A 16,010-nucleotide genomic window follows, 5' to 3' on the forward strand; every position below is an offset into this window, starting at 1 on the left:
GGGGCGGTGCCGGAGGGCAGCAGCGCAGAGAGACCCCCTACCCTCCCCACCTAGGAGCTCCTGCTGAAAGAGTGTGTGTGCTGGTTGCTTTGGGAGCCATGCTGCCCGAGGTAAGCGCTGCCCCCCAACCCCCTCCCGCACCCCAACTCCCTGCCCCAGCCCAGAGCCTGCACCCAGCACCCAAACTCCCTCCCAGAGCCCCACCCCTGCACCCCCTCCTGTACCCCAACCCTCTGCCCCAATCAAGGTACCTCACTTTATATTCATTTACTTCCGGTTATTTATAATATAGGAGGAGGATGAAGAAAAAATAATGAAAAACATGGGGCGGGGGGGAAGATGAGAGAATGTTTTTTTTCTTGGCTGGGTCCTGAAGGGGGGGCTCCCAGAAATGAAGCTGCGCACAGGGCCCCACTAACTCTAAATCCACCATTGAAGTCCACAGTGTGGCTGTGGGTGGGGTGGGGTGTCATTTCACAGTGACTAACTTGGGTTGAAGTAGCTCTGTACACCCTTAACATGGCCTCGGAGAGTGCCAGAGAGAATCTGTGTAGCTGTGGTTCCCTAGTCACACACCCACACCCCCCTCACTGTTACGCACGTAGGTGTCAAAGGACTGAGCTTTTCACCATATGTGGGATGGCTCCTTCCTTCCCCTCTATGGCATCCTGGAATCTAGAACCTACTCATGCACAGCCCAGTACTGCACTGGTTCTTCTGCCTAGGGGACCTCCATGGATGCGGAGATGGGTTCTGGGTTTACCTTTGGGTGATACACCAAAGGCCACAGGGAAATTCAGCTGAATAGCCAGACTTAGAACTCAAGAGCCCCTGAATCCTTGTTCCATATACAACTATATTATGCTGTCTCCTGAGTGCATGAGCCTCTACCGCATGAGCTAAAAGCCATTAATAATATCAGCATGAGACTTTTCCTAAGGTGTTATTGCTATAAACTGGAAGTGGAAGAAAATAGCATATAGGCCTATGGATTTTTTCTCTTGGAAGGAATGAAGTTCAGTTCTTAGATAAAATCATAAGATAAAAGAATTAATGTCCTCTCTGTATATTAGCCAATTACTACTTGGCAAATCACCATTGAACACCCATTCTGCTTGGAAGTGACACTTTAAGACAGAAATATGATTATTCTTTATTTGGCTTTATAGCCAAAATTGATCTAACTTTTTTTTAAAGCAACTTTTGACATTGTGGAGCAGGGAACTTACATATACATACGTGGCCAACAGCTAGTGTCATGAGGCATGATGGCGTGTATTGTTTAGCTGTCAAGATTGTATCTGAGGATGGGACAACATTTTGTGCTAAGCAGCAAATAAATTGCGTACATGGGATGGGGAGACAGTGAAACTGTGGCAGCGGCTTGATTTTTCAGGTGAAGACCCCAATTTACCAAACAGCATAAAGCTGTTCCTCAGTTTCCACTGTCAGCAGGATTTAGTCCAAAGAGCCTTATGGTGAGATTCATTATTGATTAGCAGCAAACTTGCACTCCTGTGAGGCCCAAACACATTGAAGAGGGCTTACCTCAGCTACAACCCAAAATCAAGGTATTGCACATGGATACAGCTTCCTTCAGCCAGGATTTCTCCTAAAATGATAAACTCACTGACTGACCCACGTAGCACAGAGACTGACAGCCAAGGAAAAAACAAAAAACTTTTCACTTGTTTCTCTTGCATTTAGCTCCATGAGCCTGGAGCTACTACATGGGGACTGCCCTGGCCAGACTACCTTCTCTAATTCCTTGGCCCTAATTGGAGGAATTCCCCCCTTGATCCCTGACAGCTTTGGCTGTTATAGAGGATGGAACAAGTCTTCTTTCTCCCCCTCCTTCCAAACTGTGAATTTTTAAACCTCTTCCTTGCCTGTGTAGGTCTGAGGTATGCAGACTTGTCCAATTCACCTATCACCTGAAAGCCAGTGAGGAAATATTTTAATAATTCAAAGGTGCTTCCTTTTAAGAGGCAATAACTTTGTCGTCATGAACTGATCATACTCTGAGGCTGTAGGATACAGATATCAACAAGGTAATGGAAAACACCTCACATTTTTAAAAGCATTTGAAATTTAAGTTTTCAAAACTAAATGAAAAAAGAAAAAGAAAAAAAGGTGGATTGTCAAACTGCTGAACCCACAAAATATTATATAAATTACAACTTCTTGTCCATCTTCCATTTCTCATTTTCACCTCATAACCTCTTTGCTATCTCCTTTTCCACAGCCATATGCCTTGCCTTCTCACAAGCCGGCAAGACGTTTTCTTGCTCCCAGAGTTACTGTAATATATTTCTGAACTCCAGTTCTTTAATTCTTCAGCACAAGCCGGACATACTATACCTAAGATTTCTCAGATAGAAAACAAGCCGAATAATGTACTCTTCTCCTAGTTAGCCCCTCAATTTTCTGGCTTTCCTTATATATCACAAAGAGGAGGAAACTTTTCTCTTTTTCGGGTTACATTTCACATAAAAAATTCAAGTATATACAGAACAAAGCCATTCTTGGGTAAAAGGTTCAGGATCCTAATCTCATTTTCAAAAGTGATTTAAGGCCCTCAGGAGCCAGATTTTTTAAATGGTATTTAGGTGTTGCTGTGCTCAGTGTTGCAACACCTAGCAGAATTTGGGTCCTAAATTACTTAGGCATTGCAATGCTGAGAGCAGCAATGCCTAAATGTCTTTAAAAATCTGGTCCAAATCTAATTAGGATCCTAAATTCTAAGTCACCTTTGAAAAATGGGATTTAGGCTACTAAATCACAGGTGCTTTTGAAAATTTTATCCCAATCTCATTTTTAAAATGCATTTACTAAAATTGAAAGATGGGAGGGGACCATAAGATTCATTTCACTCTCTTGGATGAAATATATACATATTTATATACCATTATTTTTTCCCCTTACAGACGTTATTATAAACACACAATTGAGAAAAGGAACATGAAAGTAAATCCTATTCAGAAGACAATTTTTAGAGCTGGATGTTATGACTATTTTTTGCAAGATTTTGCTCAGACATTTTCTTCATTTTGTTTCAAGCAATATATTTCTTCTCCTTCCTGCAATTTTGCTTTACTAAGATATACTGGGGGAAATGGTCACTTTGAAACATGCTAAGACACCAGCTCCACTTTACCCTCACATGAAAATTTCTGATTCTGCTATACCTTTTTGAGGCCTTTAGATTCAGCTAATTGAAGAATCAGAAATACCACTTCAGTTATTTAATTTCTATCAGATAGTTACGATCAGAATAAAATTAAATTAAAAAAAAATCACCTCAAAATTATCATAAATATCTAAATGTTTGGTGCCCACCAGAGCCATCCTTAGGCATACGTAGCATACGCAACTGCATAGAGCACCAGAAAATTTGGGGCACCACCAGGACCAGGGGTGGGCAGCTGGGGCGGGTGCCTTGCGCTGGCTCGGCTCGATGCTCCATGTGCACCATAGCCAAGCGGCTGCAGCGCTGGTTCCTCTCCGGCCCAGCACTCACCCTGGCTGCTTTCGGCCAGCGGGACCTGGGCTGCCTTCTCCCTCCCCACTTGCACCGACCACTTGCTCCTCTCGGCCAGCCGGCTGCCAGCTGAGGGAGTGGAGAGGAGCTCTCAGCCTCTGCGGCTCTGCTCCAGCCCCACCTCCTCCCCCAAGAGGCTCATACACTTGAGGTGTGGGGGGTGGGAGGGGGAGGCTAAGCGGCAGGTCCAGGGGTTTCTGGTTGCCACGCCACCATGCACAGCGGACAGTTGGGTTCCCTGGGACATGGCTCCCGTCTCCTCCCTGTGCTCTTGGGCCTCTGCCAGGCTTGGGGCAGTGCTGGTGTGAGGGTCCTGTGCATGCAGTTCCCTGCTCGCCTTGTGTGCCCGCCCCGGCCCCGCCATTATTCAAATGCAGAGGCTTGGGAGCATGGGGTTTGCGGACCATGCTTGGCAGAAGGCGGCACTGGCACCCAGTGGATGGAGACCCCAACCAGTGGGTGCTCCTTGTTCCAGATAAGCCTCCTTGGCCCGGGCCCCATGGAGCAACTTGAGACCCAGTTCCCCCTGCCCCATTCAGGGCCGGCGCTTCCATTAGGCGACCCTAGGCGGTTGCCTAGGGCGCCAGGATTCGGAGGGTGGCATTTTGTGTGCTCCCCACGGGGCACGCGGGAGCTTCCGGGACCGCTCCCGTCACGCCGCCGAAGAAGGACCTTCTGCTGACGTGCCGCGGAAAACAGCAGCAGGCACCTGAGCAGCTCAATGACTGCCGCTGTCACCTGCGGCATTTCGGCAGAGGGTCCTTCTTCGGCGGCGCGACGGGAGTGGAACTGGAAGCTCCCGCGCGCCCCGTGGGGAGCACACAAAATGCTGCCCCCCAAATTCTGCCTTGGGTGCCAAAAACCCTGGCGCCGCTCCTGGCTCCATTCCCCCACCAGCAGGGCAGCTCAGTATCCTTTGCTGCCTCGTCCCTCCCCTCTAGACTGTGAACCCAGGCTGCCACAGCGTCTACTCCATATGAAGCTTGGTGTGAGTCAGCAATCGAGGCGGAGGCGAGGGACATAGTCCATCAGCATTGTGCTTAATTTGTTTAAACTGGTTTTAATAGCTTGCATTTAGTTTTCCAATACTGTATGCTTATGTTTGTGTTGCTAAGAGCAAATCGGGCATCAGGGCACCAATTTAATAATACTGCATAGGGCTCCATAAATCCTAAGGACGCCCCTAGTGCCCACTTGAATAGAATCTAGGCTGATGACATTTCTATGAACAATTTATTTACTTGAAAAGCAGCAAAAATTAGTATTCATTTTCCCACTCCTTCACACAGCTAGTTACAATCCTCCATTAGGAATACTGCCTTACACTCACCATACTTTATGAGAATATAAAGATAGCACAGTACACTGTTGTAGATTTTGTCCCTGACCTAAAGATTTGTTCAACAAAAAGTTTATTGGGGGTTATTTCTAAGGGAAAGTTCAGGGAATGAAATACTTCAAGTTTTATGCAATACATGAAAAGAAGCATTTCAGATTTGGCGGTAAGAGAGTGGTGATAAAGTTTATCCGAGAAGAATAAACTATAATAAGTGAACAAACCTCTACCACCTCCTGACAGGCTGATAATGAATTACTCATTCTTTCCTTTAGCATTCTTGTTAGAGAGATTGCATTGCTAAATTCCATTGCAAGCGTCATGATTGTTCAGGTGCTTCAGTGAAAAGAAAACAGGATTTATTTCCTTCCCCAAATACACGTGCACAGCTGCACCCTACATGCCAGCAATAAGGAAATAATTGTTACAAGTAGAATGGGGTGAAAGGGGAACTGGCCCAATCCAAATCAGTTCTCTAAACCTGTTGTCTAGTTCTCTAAACCTGTTGGAAATTTTTGTAACCGTACCCACAGATCTGGGCTTGTGCTTCTCCTTTGCCCCCTCCTGATTTCACAGCCTTAATAATCCATGAAATGATAGTCCAAACAAGACCAATTGTCTTTTACTGCCCTGCAGTATTACTGCTCAACCTTCTCTGTTTAATGGGTTTCTTTTAGTGTATGTACTGTAAATCTTGCATATTTACTATCAATAACTGTTGGAAAAGGGAAAATAAAGGGTACGTGGCAGGGTCACTGTGGTTATAGCGCTTTCTGCTGTGGCTTTGGGAGTTTTTTCTAGCATGGATTTTACCTTAAGGTAGTTTGCCCATGAAAAGAGGCTCTATGCTGCATATCTCAGACTAATTCTCTAGAACCAGTGTGGATATTTGCCACCTCTTTCATGGGATGTATTGGGAAGGGCCCCGGATTCATTTTGTATGGGTGGGATTATAAAAGGAGTCATGGGATCTTCTTGGAGAACGAGAAAAATTGTTCCATGTGGGGAAACTATCTGCTAATCAGAAATCAGGGTTTGTTTTATGGGTGTCCTGTTAGATTGTAGTCAAGGTTTTTGAGGGAGTCTGGAAAAATGGTTAGTCAATTACAGGTTATCTTCTGCCTTTTTTGGATAGTATATTTGAAACCACAGTGTGCTTCATAAAACAGGATGGAAACTGAATTTAGCTCCCCTTTTCCCTCCCATAAACCGTCACCTCTGCAGTCTATATTTACATACAGCTTCTGTCAATATAACACCTAGTATAACTATTACACTTTATACAGGAGGACATGCATCCTTATCCCCAGATCCCATCCAAAAGCAGAACACACATCTATAAATTTAACTAAAATTTCCAGTTAATCCTACAGATCCTGAAACATACACTGGAAATTGTAATCTAGCCAAACCCGCTCTTATCTTTCAGACAGAAAAGAACCTTCACTAGGTTTTCCCATTCCAGCATGCTATCCTGTATCATTTACATCCTTAGCTGACATCAGTTTTTAAGTCTACTATGTTTGACCACTACTGGCACTGTTAACAACCAATACCTTTACGGGTCATATAGGTTTATGACTGTTGCAACATCTTGGAATATAAAAAACAGTTAGGTCCCTGTTATAGTTATGTTTATATAGGCCCTTACTAAATTCCAAAATAAAAAGGGACCTTCAATTTTATTCTCATTCCAGCAGTCCCAACAAAGATCATTCCCCCTGACTCCTGCTTTCATATTTGCTCGGTGGGATATAGGCTCTGAGACAAACTTTTTGATCTTGTTCATTTTCAACTATTGGCTATTTACTAATCAAAGTTCCTTCTTTATCTGGTTCTATGTCAATATATTTGTTATGAGTTTGTAAACTGTTCTGAGAAACTATTCTATCAAGTCTCAGCAGTAGGAAGTAACAGCAACATTGTCATTTTAACTTAATTGAAACCTAGCCAAACACCCTTAAAAAAATTATAATCACAAAAAGAAGTCAAGTTTCCCCTACCAATTTCAAAAACCAATACCTTGTTCAAAGTAGGTATCACCATGCCTGCGTGGTTCACAACTGAGAATGCCAAATTCAGGACAAACTGCTGAGAAATAGGGCAGACACACTCCAAAACTGGTGGTTACTGTCCCATAAGATATACCAAACCAGCAACAAAAGAAAACTTCTGTTTCACCACACTGGCTAACAAGAAGTCAGAAAAGCAGTTTCCTTAGGTATTCCAGTCCTTGTATCACCACCAAAAACACTAGACTTAAAGATGAGTGGTTCTTTAAAACCAGTTTAATCAGATAAAAGGTTCTTCTGATCCCAAAGGACCAACTGCACCTCCAGGTCAATATACAACTCAGATCTTCCCCAGTAAACACCCTGTTGCCAATCCTTTAGTATCTAAAAATCTAAAGGTTTATTTAATAAAAGAAAGGCGAGTTAAAATTGGTTAAAGGAATCAAATACATACAATAATTGCAAAGTTCTTGGTTCAGGCTTGTAGCAGTGATGGAATAAACTGCTGGCTTAACTCAAGACCCTGGTTGCTTCCAAATCATTGGAAGGTCCTCAGTCCTTTGTTTAGAATGCTCCTATTAGTATAAGTTCATAGTCCAGAGGTTTGTGCAGGAAAGAGGCAAAATGGAGATGTTTCCAGGGCCTTTCATAGCTTCTGTCATGTGGAAGGAAATCCATTGTTTCAAACAAAGCCCTCAGCACAGCTAGTGGAAAAACATAGAATCATAGAAGATGACCTCAGGTGGTCATCTAGTCCAACGCCCTGCTCAAAGAAGGGCCAACCCCAACTAAATCATCCCAGCCAGGACTTTGTCAAGCCTGACCTTAAAAACCTCTAAGGATAGAGATTCCACCACCTCCCTAGGTAACCCATTCCAGTGCTTCACCACCCTCCTAGTGAAATAGTTTTTCCTAATATCCAACCTAGACCTCCCCCACTGCAACTTGAGACCATTGCTCATTGTTCTGTCATCTGCCACCACTGAGAACAGCCTAGCTCCATCCTCTTTGGAACCCCCACTTCAGGTAGTTGAAGGCTGCTATCAAATCCTCCTTCACTCTTCTCTTCTGCAAACTAAATAAGACCAGTTCCCTCAGCCTTTCCTCATAAATCATGTGCCTCCACCCCTTGATAATGTTCATTGCCCTCCGCTGGACTCACTCTAATTTGTCTACATTCTTTCTGTAATGGGGGGCCCAAAACTGGACACAATACTCCAGATGCGGCCTCACCAGTGCCAAACAGAGGGGAATAATCACTTCCCTCGCTCTGCTGGAAATGCTCCTACTAATGCAGCCCAATATGCCATTAGCCTTCTTGGCAACAAGGGCACACTGCTGACTCATATCCAGCTTCTCGTTCACTGTAATCCCTAGGTAGTTTTCTGCAGAACTGCCACTTAGCCAGTGGGTCCCCAGCCTGTAGCAGTGCATAGGATTCTTCCATCCTAAGTGCAGAACTCTGCACTTGTCCTTATTGAACTTCATCAGATTTCTTTTGGCCCAATCCTCCAATTTGTCTAGGTCACTTTGGACCCTATCCCTACCCTCCAGCGTATCTACCTCTCCTTCCCATCTTAGGGCAGGTCTATACTGGGGGGGGGGAATCGATCTAAGATACGCAACTTCAGCTATGTGAATAGCGTAGCTGAAGTCGAAGTACCTTAGATTGAATTACTTACCGTCCTCACGGCGCGGGATCAACGTCCGTGGCTTCCCATGTCGACTCCACTACCGCTGTTCGCGTTGGTGGAGTTCCGGAGTTGACAGGAGCGCGTTCAGGGATCAATATATCACGTCAAGATGAGACACAATATATTGATCCCCGAGAAATCGATTGCTACCCGCCGATCCGGCCGGTAGTGAAGACGTACCCACAGTATCATCCATGAATTTGCTGAGGGTGCAATCCTTCCCATCATCCAGATTATTAATAAAGTTGTTGAACAAAACCAGCCCCAGAACTGACCCTTGGGGCACTCCACTTGATACGGCTGCCAACTAAATATTGAGACATTGATCACTACCCGTTGACCCAGACGATCTAGCCAGCTTTCTATCTACCTTATAGTCCATTAATCAAATCCATACTTCTTTAACTTGCTGGCAAGAATACTGTGGGAGATCTTATCAAAAGTTTGCTAAAGTCAAGGTATATCACTTCCACCACTTTCCCCATATCCACAGAGCCAGTTATCTCATCATAGAAGGCAATCAGGTTGGTCATGCATTACTTGCCCTTGGTGAAACAGCCTTTTTGCTAAAAGTCAGCATGTGTGAACGCTTTTTTGCTGACAAAATACTTCCAGCCCCATGGGCAGCATAGGGTGGCTTTTTTAAGTACCCACAAAAGACAAAAGTTTTGGCGACAACATCACAGTGTAGACAAGCCCTTAGTCACAGCAGAGGCCATTACCTGTACTCTAGTTGTTCACATGAAAGTCTATCAGGCGTGAATGGGCATCTTCCATGGTCCATTGTGAGTTAAGTGTCCCTTGATGGGCCACTTAACTTGAATAGTCGCTTCAAGATGTGCAGGCAAGCTACCTTGTTAGCATTACCACAGGAGCAAACATATTTGAAATATAGGTATAGAGCCAATATTCATAACTTCAAATACAAAAATGATACTTGCATACAAATAGCATAATCATAATCATAACCTTTCTATAGACATCTTACATGCCACATTTTTGTCCAAATTAGCTGGGGGTTCGTTCAAGCTTGGTATTGAGTGAGGAAAAGACAGGCAGGACCAGGGTAACACTGAAAAGCCAAGTGGCTGCGTTTATTTAGGGAAAGGTTACAACTTGGGCCGGGGAAGGAGGCAATTTCCAACTGGGACTCAGATAAACAATGCAAACAACAACAATGCAAACAACAACAATGTACTGTAAACTGCTCACCACACCACCAAATAGACAGGCACACCAATCTCTCAAGGTAGGAATCAGGTTCGTCAGGGCGGTGCCCGGTGCAAACACAGAAAAGAGACCCACAGGCCACTGCCTCAGCCACCCTTGCTTTCACACAGAGGGTAAACCCAGAGTGTGGTGCGGCTGCAGCTGGGCAGATTCCACTCACTCAGACCGCGGGGACTGGACCCCCTTGGTCAGCTACTCTCTAAGTAGAGACAGCTCCCAAGTTTAACCACACACACTAGACACAGACAGAGCAGTGATTCATTCACAACAACAATTCTGCATTTAACAATTTAATAACAACTGGAACAATTATACATCCTAGCTAGGCAAATATGCAAATTTACAATCCTGAGCAGCACTTGGTATTAAGTTAGGGAGGGGAAAAAATAAGTGGCTAGCTAAACTGACTGTCAGAAATCAAAAAGTAAATACCGCACTCCAGGAGCCGCTGACCAGCAGAACAGACACCAGGAGCATGATGAGGCGACTGGGACCAAGTCCAAAGCGAGAAATCCAAAAACCAAAAAATAGATCCAAAAGATAAATCCACAAGATAACAAATCCAAAACAACACGACACGAGCTAGCTATATCGGGAGGAGACCCTGGCTGAAAGGTTGATCGGGCCCTTCAGCTGACACGCGGATACTCCACCAAAAAAGACGATGGTCAAGACAAGATTTTCTGGGGGGAAACCTAGTTTTATTGAAAGGTCTCACTCCCTTGTGTCGGTCTCTGATTGGCTCCCTGGTTCCCCCTCCCTCCAGGTTTCGAGCTGTTGCCACCCCACGTCGGAAGGATTTGCACACAGCACACTGGGGTATCTGGGCAGAATTAGGTCTCTGTATACAGTACTCTGGAGTTGCTAGGCAGAACTAGCCAGACCTCCAGATGACCGGGCCCAAAAAGAGCGGGAAAATGCACACAGCACCAAAAGGTTGCACACGACACCACAAGTTGCTGGGCAGGATCAGGTCTCTGCACACGGCACTAGCCCGACCCTTAGATGACCCAGAAAACAAAACAGAAAAGCATACACAACCAGTGTTGCTGGGCAGGATAGCATCTCTGCCCTCTCCTATGCAACAAGAACCTGGTCCAAGAGGGAGGCTGCCTTGCCCTTTTAACAGGACAAGATGGCCGTGGACCGACAATTGGCCATACAGAGCCATAACTATGCATCGGATTGCGACAATTTTGTACAAGATTTGTTGCAATTATATAACAGTGGTAGCAGCAATGATCTATATGGTCATAGTTTAATCAGATAACACCACAGTAGGTGCTTCCCACCTCTGAGACCACAGCATCACACTGTTAACATTAAGTTAATCCAGTGTTTCCCAAACTTGGGACGCCGCTTGTGTAGGGGAAGCCCATCAGGCCAGGATGGTTTGTTTACCTGCCCCGTCCGCAGGTCCGGCCGATCGTGGCTCCCACTGGCTGCGGTTTCCCACTCCAGGCCAATGGGAGCTGCTGGAAGCTGCAGCCAGTGCGTCCCTTGGCCTGCGCCACTTCCAGCAGCTCCCATTGGCCTGGAGCAGCGAAGCACGGCCAGTGGGAGCTGTGATCGACCGAACCTGCGGACACGGCAGGTAAACAAAATGGCCTAGCCCACCAGAGGCTTTCCCTACACAAGTGGCATCCCAAGTTTGGGAAACATTAACTTAATCCATGCTGTGGAGCTAATATTGGGCAAGAGGAACACCAGCAATTTAGTAGCTCCATGCTACTGCCATGAGGGAATGTCAGGATCACAACAAGGGTGGTCAGAGCCGAAGTCAGGAGGCAAAGTCCAAATCAAACCAAGATCAAGCTAGGAACAGTCATAGCAGCTACAGAAGATCCACACTGTTGCATGGACAATTCCTGGAATGCCTCTTGGAGCTTCCCATGGTGTGGGTCCACTGCAGGTCATGGGAAGTGGAGCACAAGCTGTCAGCTGCCTGGTAGCTCTGCAGGTCTTGGTTCTAGACTAGTGGTTCTCAACTTATTACAGATTGTGGGCTGACCCCCACCATGTCTCCCCAGCCCCCCCCGGGGCCGGCCAGCTGCCCCGACACCAGACCCCTGCCATGCCTACCCCAGACTCCCATTGCATGGCTGCCCAGGCTCCATCACAGTAGGCATCAGTGAGATCATGGTAAGAAAGAGTGCTAGTGTGATAGTACTAGGAGTCACAGTTGCCAACCCTCCAGGATTTCCCAGAGTTTCCAGGAATTAAAGATGGATCTTTAATTAAAGATGATGTCATGTGATGAAACCTCCGGGAATTCATCCAACCAAAGTTGGCAACCATTTTAAATGCAGTACACCAGTCCCCTTTAGCATGTTATTTCTGATACATTGAAGTAGGTAGGTACTGGCAGTTTTGATGGCTACTCATAGCTTCTAGAACAGAGGAACACCTTCATACTTTGATTCTTCAGTAATCCTGTTGTTTCAACACCTTAGACAGTTGTTTATAAAAAGTATATCTTTGCAGTTAGCAGTTCAAGCTACCGAACCAAGCATTTTGTAATTGCAGCCATGGGAAAATTACAAGGACAAGTTTCCAAATGCCTTCAACCCAAACTCTATGCTTGATTCTTCAGTTTTGCCAGGAGCACCCATATGATTTCCCATTGCTGATTAATTCAAATAGGTTTTTCCAAGAAGGTGTGTGATTTCCTTTGAGGTACTTATACAATATTAGATGGTTCCCTCTGCCCTGGCCTTCTGAGGTCAAACTACATAGGCCCTAAGCTCTTCATTCGTATCCTCATACAAAAGAAAGGATGTGCATATTACGGACTGTTTTGATAGCTTTACTCTCAATCTCCACCTAAATCTGTACATCTCAGTGAAGTTAAGGTGCTAATCTAGCACTATGAATACTTAAAATTGATTTCAATTTAAGATACAAGTTAGAAGAGAATTTCACATTTTGCAGTGCCAGGCATCTGGTAACCGTGATTAAACTGATTTATTGTTTTGTATTTATCCCATTTGAGCTGTGTGCTTTGCATGTGCTATAACCTAGAGAATTTTGGCTCAGCTCTGTCTTATTCAACAATAAACTGATTCACTATTGACATGACAAGAACACAATTGTTGGAAACAGATTACCGACATGACCTGAAAATAATAGTTCAGAACTAGGATGAGGCAACAACAAAATGATCCTAGAATGCATGACTGGCTAGCAGTTAGCACCCTATGAAACTCTGCCTCTGATAAGTGAACTATACAGATTTTATTGCAGACATATGGGTTAACATATCCTGAGTTTGTTCGTGAATTTCAGTTTGACTGAAGCTCAAAACTAAAAGTGAAACCTTAGCCTCATCTTTGAGGCAAGAAAGATGTAGTGCTTACCTCAGGATAACTAACGAGTGAGAGCTCTCCTGAGATAAAAATACAGGGAAGACCAGGCAGTTTAGTTTTACCATGAGGTAAACTTGCCTAGGTCACCCCCTGGAGGGCTGACGGGGCTGTTTACCTCACAGTTTACCTCACGGTGAAACAAAACTGCCTGGTCTTCCCTGAATTTTTACCTCAGGATATTAGTTATGTGCCCTAAGGTAAACAAATGCCCCTTTTCTAGTAGTGAAGATAAGGCCTCAGTCTAAATCACTGAGTTTTGCCACATTTGGGGTCAAAACCATCCAAAACCACAGTTTTCTATGGCTTCTAGTAAAATCAGAAAATGGCTCAGGATCAGTTCAGGGACTTCAGAATTAGACCCATGTTTCAGGATTGGAATGAATCCTTTTTACCTGGTTTCGGATTTTGTATTCATGTTTTGCATGCAGCTTGTTGACAACACTGTCACTGCTCAATGGAGTATTGCAAAGAAGATTTACAATGGTTAAATTAGCAAAAGGTTGTCTTTTTTTGATGCTTGGAAGACAGACTATTTTTAATTGACAAGAGATTATGTATTGTGTTAAGAATACACTCATCTGCTTTTCCCCTTCTTGAAGACATAACTACGGTCTCATAGGTGAGCTAGAGTCAATATTCAGTTTGCTATGTTCTTGGTGCTAATTCTGAATGTTAACTGCCAGAGCCCACTGTTACAAGCAAATGACATTGCCTTATGGGCATGAAAGAGATCAAAAGAAGAAAAAATTAACCAGATATAAATTTAAAAACCCTCTCTCCCTACTGTCCCTTAATTTATGTCACTGGGTGCAGATAACTGGCATTGTTACCAACTGATTTATCCATATAGAATTACAGAGAGCAGGATTTACTAATCATTGTAATCCTCTGAGTACAGCTCTGACATACACAAAACGTAAGTGTTGTTGGGAGATTGAAATGCTAATTTCTCCTAAGAGGTCCTGCACAAAGAGTCCTACCCAAGGCCTAGCTAACCCTTCCTGAAAGCTCAGGAGATAGCACAATGGGTAATGGGTCCAGAGTGATATGGGAAATAAAATAATGACATGGGTAATTAATTTGGTTCAGGAAGGTAAGTACTTTGTTTTGTAGTATACAGAGCAAGCCTAAAAATCAATGGGGTTCTTGTGAAGTCTCTTCAGTTGTTTCCTAAGGGAACGTTACACCTGCTTCTTGTTGGAGGTAGGTAACGAGAATGTGAGTAGCCACCTGGCACTGGTTGTGGGCAGGGTGTTATTTGCTATGGGGTAAGGTGGGTAGTTGTCCCCCACCAACATTTGCCCCTGACTTTTCATGTTTATATGCTCCAGTTCTTCCGTCCCTCAAATTGTGCAGAATATCATACGTGATGTTCTATATATGCTAACAACTTCCCTTCTCCCGCCCCCTGCCATCTCCCTGCAGTTTTTATGACAGGAGCCTCCTGGCTGTCGGTAAAGAAAAGTTCTCACAAAATGGTGCTAGTGACAACTCTTATTGGTGTAGAGAGGGGACAAAGAAGCAGACTGACCAGAGGTACCAAACATCAAAGTGATTGCAGATGATTTTCACTTTATCTTCCAGTGAGAGAAAGATAGCAATGAGGGGAAAATTTATACAGCAGATATAAAAGAAAAAAAACCTGTTGAAGGACGGGAAATGGATGATCAGTCAAAATAAGGAACACAATAATAGAAAAGCGCCAAATATTCTTTTGCACAAAGACTAAAGCAAAGACAGATTTGGTAACAACAGTGCAATGGCACCCATATATGCCCTTGGCCATCCTATGATGAAGTTTTTTTCCCCAGAATAGTGCCACTTGACATAAAACAGGAAGCACGGGTACTTCAATGGCAGGAATTCAGCATCTTCAAAGCAGGGTTTAGTGGCTTGAGTCAGCAGCCCTGGTGTGCTAACCCCCACTCTCCATTTCTACCTTAAGCAAAAAGGATTGGCAGGATTCATTTCTGTTTGTAAAAATCTCATGAAATCTCTGAAAAAGTCCTAAGCACATTCACACAAGGTGACCTGCTCTGATGAACAAAGTAATTGGCAAAGCACCTAGGGCAGGGGTCAGCAACCTTTCAGCAGTGGTGTGCCGAGTCTTCATGTAATACACTCTAATTTAAGGCTTCGCATGCCGGTAATACGTTTTAATGTTTTTTAGAAGGTCTCTCTATAAGTCTATAATATATAACCAAGTTACTGTTATATGTAAAGTAAACAAGGTTTTCAAAATGTTTCATAAGCTTTATTTAAAATTAAAATAAAATGCAGATCTTATTAGTTTAGTGTGATCCTTGCCCTTGTTTTTCCTTGCTGAGTTTTCCAATGTCTGGTGGCACGTATTTGGATACTTTAAGCTGCACACTGGCTTCTGAGTGATCAGTTGTTAACTAGCTGGAACCCCAGATCAGCAGCTGAGGTGAGTGGAGCTGGCGGCTGGTAGGGCTGAGCAGGGCCGGAACTGGAACTCCAACTGGAAGCAAAGTGAGTGAGGCTGCGGCGGGGAGCCCGGCTGGCAGAGGCCAGCAGCCGGAACCCCAGAGTGGCAGCGGGCTGAGCGGGTCAGCCCGCCCAGCTCTGGGGTTTTGGCAGTGGGCCGAGCATCTCTGCCCGCCCCCCATCTGGGGTTTCAGCCGCTGGCTCCTGCCAGCCGGGGTCTCAGCCTGCTGCCAACCTAGGGTTCCTTCACCCAGGCCAGCAGCGGGTGCTGAGTGGGACTGGTAGCAGGACCCCGACTGGCAAGGGGCCAGCAGTGGGAACCCCAGAATGGCAGCGGGCTGAGCGGCTCAGCCTGCCACTGCTCTGGGGTTTCGGCTGCCAACT

This window comes from Mauremys reevesii, linkage group 10, assembly GCF_016161935.1.
Source record: "Mauremys reevesii isolate NIE-2019 linkage group 10, ASM1616193v1, whole genome shotgun sequence".
NCBI lineage: Eukaryota > Metazoa > Chordata > Testudines > Geoemydidae > Mauremys > Mauremys reevesii.